This window comes from Octopus sinensis, linkage group LG30 (genome assembly GCF_006345805.1).
Source record: "Octopus sinensis linkage group LG30, ASM634580v1, whole genome shotgun sequence".
NCBI lineage: Eukaryota > Metazoa > Mollusca > Cephalopoda > Octopoda > Octopodidae > Octopus > Octopus sinensis.
In genome coordinates this window covers 6,479,728-6,484,727 of record NC_043026.1, presented here as the reverse complement: position 1 = coordinate 6,484,727, position 5,000 = coordinate 6,479,728, and the positions used below count along the sequence as shown (strand labels likewise).

At 37.5% G+C, this 5,000-nt stretch overlaps 1 protein-coding gene across 1 annotated transcript in view; it reads right to left on the bottom strand.

Moving 5' to 3' along the window:
• Window positions 1-5,000, bottom strand: part of LOC115226752 (spermatogenesis-associated protein 1-like) — a 25,098-nt gene that overhangs the window by 16,460 nt on the left and 3,638 nt on the right. The gene's annotated exons all lie outside the window — the stretch shown is intronic.

Here is a 5,000-nt window from a genome sequence, read left to right as displayed (position 1 = left end):
GCAGGACAACGCTCCGGTCCACAACACGCTTGTCGCCAGATCAGAAGCACAGGCGTATGGCTATGAACTCCTCCCCCATCCCCCTACTTTCCTGACCTTGCACCCTCTGATTTTCACCTCTTCCCAGCCATGAAGTTGTTTTTGAAAGGAAAGCGTTTCCCAGATGATGAAGCCTTGATTTCTGAAGTCAGGTCGTGGTTGGAGGACCAAGCTGGGGTCTTCTACAAAAACGGTCTCCAGAGCTGCATCAAACAATGGGAGAAATGCATAACTCTGGGTGGTTCCTATGTAGAAAAAGATTAATAACTGTGCCAAGTTTCGTTGCTCTACTGCTATGGGAAGTGGGTCAGGGGCATTACTTATTGAACGCCCCTCGTATATATATACATATGATGATATGATGATGATGATATATATATACATACCTACATACACATATGTATATCTTATATGTGTGCATATGGTGCTTATATTTGCATGTGTATCATGTACACATAACCAGAAATTATAACGATACACACACGCACACACGCACACACACACAAACACACACACACACACACACACCCTTGCTACCAAGCAAGCGGCTGGTTAGAATTTCTTCTGAATTAAAAAGAGAAAGAGAACATACAAATATATACATACACAAATACACACAACACACACACACACACACACACACACACACATCTATGTATGTGTATATGCATACATATAAGTCATGTCTCAGCTTGAAAGAAGTTGAGAAAGAGAGAGGGGGAGAAATGAGCCGAGGTATTTTAGTCATGGATAATATATTGTGTGAGGTGGGGGAGAGGAGAAGAGGGGAGGAGATGGAGGAGGTGTCTGGAAAGTGAAAGGGGGATAGAGGGGAGAGAGGGAGGGGGAGGTGAGAAGGAGAGAGAAGGAGGGAGATTGAGAGGAGAGAGTGAAGGAAGGAGAGAGAAGGAGGGAGATTGAGAAAGGGAGAGGAGAGAGAAAGAAAGAGAGAAGGGGAGAGAAAGAAAGAGAGAAGGGGAGAGAAAGAAAGAGAGAAGGGGAGAGAAAGAAAGAGAGAGAGGAGACAGTGAAGGAAGGGGAGAGAAGGAGGGAAATTGAGAAAGAGAGGAGAGAGAGAAGGAGAGAGAAAGAAAGAGGAGAGTGTGTGTGTGGGGGAGAGAGAGAGAGAGATCAATTTAAGGATAAATCAATGTAAAATGTTGTCAAAACAAACATGCAGGGAATTTTTGTTGTCTGCAGGGGTGGGCGTGGGTGGGTGGGTGGGTGTATATTTTTTACGGTTTTTTTTTCTTTTACTTGTTGCAGTCATTAGACTGTGTGTGGCCATGCTGGGGCACTGCCTTGAAGAATTTTTTTGCCAAATGTATTGACTCCAATACTTGTTCTTTTTTTTTCTTCTTTTCTTAATCGACTTCAAAGAGAAAAGAAACTACAAGTGGTATGGATATGAGGAATGGAAGAAGAAGAAAAGCGAAAATGCACATTGGATATAAAAATAAAGGCTTTTTTATGATGAACTAAGGTAGAATTAAGAGGGGTAAAAGTCATTATTTTGAAATTGTGAAAGAGATTCAAAGGCATACTGGTATCGTCAAAGCTGTTCACTGGCTTTGAATATATATATAATATAATTATATATATAATATATATATATATATATATATAATATATATATATATATATATATATATATATATACGTTTAAATATTTGTTGTGCAAGATTTTTTATGGCCGAAATAAGATTAAGATTAATGTAAAAAATAAATAACACTGAAGCAAAGTAACACCAAATATATAGTGCGTGTGTTTTCATGGCTAAACTGGCAAAATGACCATTCCGAAATATAACAATATATATATATATATATATATATATATATAGTTAATCCAAATATGAAAACACAAAGAGAAAACACAACAACGCGAGGACATGGAACAAGTATAGTGTTATTGGACGCTCAGGAAAGGAAAGAAAGAAGGAGGATTTAACGTTTCGAGCCAGAGCTCTTCGTCAGAAACATAGAAAAAGAAAAATCCAAGGAAGGGAAGACGGAGGAAAAAAAATCGCCAACGATACACATGCGGTCACATTTTGAATATATATATAATTTTAAATTAAGGGTAAAAATTGATATTTATCAATTAGAACCAGTGGTCTAGCATATTAAAGAAAGAATCCGAAGATTAAAATATTTATATATACCAATTAAGGACTGAACACGAAAAGTGGACAGTCAACATGCTAGATATAGATGTCAAATCGCCATTTTCACAAAAAGTCTATGTTCTCAGATCAAATCAACACAAAACCAAAGCAAAGCAATAAACAAGTGAAAAATATACGAAAATAATATTTACCCATGTACTAAATTTAGTTTCGGCTGTTATTTTCCGCAAGGAAAAGTGCAGCCATCATCAGCATGGTCCCATATAAAATGCAATTTGCTGTACTAAATGCCAACACGATACCGAAATATCGCGTGCATGGAGTACGGCCTATTACATTTGAAATATATATTTCAAATGCCACCACTTTTGATCTGAGAACATAGACTTTTTGTGGAAAATGGCGATTTGACGTCTATATCTAGCATGTTGACTGTCCACTTTTCGTGTTCAGTCCTTAATTGGTATATATAAATATATATATATATATATATATATATATATATATATACAGAGAGAGAGAGAGAGAGAGAGAGAAAGAGCAATAAGAAAATGGAGGGGATCAAGAGGTGGTATTCGTAAAATGTAAAGACAATAGATAAACAATACAAAGGCGGACAAGAGAAACAACAATTTGAAGGACAGGCAAAAAAGACGGGTCTTTCTTAGCTTTCTTTCCTCAGTCAAGCTCCAGAAGTCTTGACCATTTCGGGCAGTTACACTTGAGATGGTTCAATCTGGTTGACTCCAAAAAAAAGTCTAAGCTAAGAGCATTAGACCCTTTTGTGAGAAAGCTAGCGAATGCGTACAGCAACAAAGACAAAAAAAAAAATCATGGTACACAATTACAAATACAAACAACAAGATATAACAACAGGCATCTTTCAACTGAGAACGAATCAAATTCAGCTAGCGTGTATGAAGTGAAAGCCTAAAGGTAGTAACATATATATATATATGCATGTATGTATATACATATATATATATATATTTAAGTAGTTGAATGAAGTATCCTAGTATGGATAATTCGGTTAACCGATACCTGGGTAGCAAATTCACGTCAGAAAAACACGGTTGAAGCTACATGCCAAGGGCAGAGATCACGTGCTTTCGTGTGGAAATTTGTGTGTTTTTTAATACAAATAAATGAAAGAATGGAGTTGAACGACGATTTAACAAAATTCCTTTATTCTCGACATATGTTTCGAAGGCTACATATTCCTAATTTCGAAGGAATAAGGGGTGCATTATGCTGCCAAATTAGGAATATGCAGCCTTCGAAACATATGTCGAGAATAAAGGAATATTTGTTAAATCGTCGTTCAACTCCATTCTTTCATTTATTGTATATATATAATATATATATATATATATATATATCTAGGAGAGTTACAAAAAGAACAAAGACGAAGACAGGTAGTGTAGAAAAACAAACAGATGTTAATTAGTATAACGCTCAGGAATAGAAAAAGTCTTTTACGTTTTGAGCCTATGCTCTTCTACAGAAAGGGACACAGTAAAAAACAAGGAGAGAAAAAATGTGTGTAGTGGCTAACGATCATATATATATATCTCTTTTATTCTTTACTCTTTTACTTGTTTCAGTCATTTGACTGTGGCCATGCTGGAGCACCGCCTTTAGTCGAGCAAATCAACCCCGGGACTTATTCTATGTATATATATATAAAATCAGATTAAGCAACAAGGATTTTAATCACCTTATTTTCAAATTGTATGGATAATACCATACTAAAATCAGGTGCCTCAACTCAAGTACCATATTCATCTGAATCTATATATATACATATATATATATATATATGTATGAATGTATATATATATATATATAGAAGAGGAGAGAGAGAGAGAGAGAGAGAGAGAAAGGGAGGGGAGAGATAGAGAGACAGACAGACAGACAGATAGATAGATAGATAGATAGATAGATAGATAGATAGATAGACAGACAGACAGACGGACGGACAGACAGACAGACAGATAGGTGTTTTATGAATGTAGTACTGACAATGGAGACTGCTAACTTGAAAGTTTATTGCCTTCATGGATAATAGATATTCCACTCACACATTTGTGTGTGTGTGCGTGTGTGTGCATTTACTAGGATTTGGTGCATTGAATAGGCGTTTATTAATGATCATTAGCGTATTGACAAAAGGCAATCCCTTGCTAATCAGAAATGTGGACACCTGAAGGGAGCGTGTTTGATCTTTGCTGTAGAATAACAATAGGGGGGGGGCTGGAATCAATGTTTAATTTATCAATACCCAACTGCTACTGCTGCCACTATTACCACCACCACCACCACCACCACCACCACCACCCCATCACCCCCACCCCATCATCACCCCCACCCCCATCATTACCAATACCACCACCCCATCACCCCCATCACCCCCACCACCATCAACATTACCACATTGACCAACACTACAACCACCACCAAAACATCAACAACCAACACATCTGCCATCACCATTACCATCATAGCCATGTATTGAAAGGAATTCTTTGGGGTTTGGATAATTCACCTCTGGAAACATGGGTGTTTCGTTCACCGTCCTTAAAAAAACCTTATTCAGGGACCTTTTGAGTGGGATGGCTTACTCGACCAGAAGAAAATTCTAACTGGGCCCCACCTGCAAGGTCATGTGCTGTTTATCTTGATATGAGATCACCATGTTGCACACATATGGTTGTGATGCATGTGCCTGGTGTACCTTTATCAGACGGGTAGTCATGATGGGTATATTGGGCTTCGTATATTTGTACCCCAGTGTCACTTTGATGGAATGCACTGCTCTCTCACTCAATAATA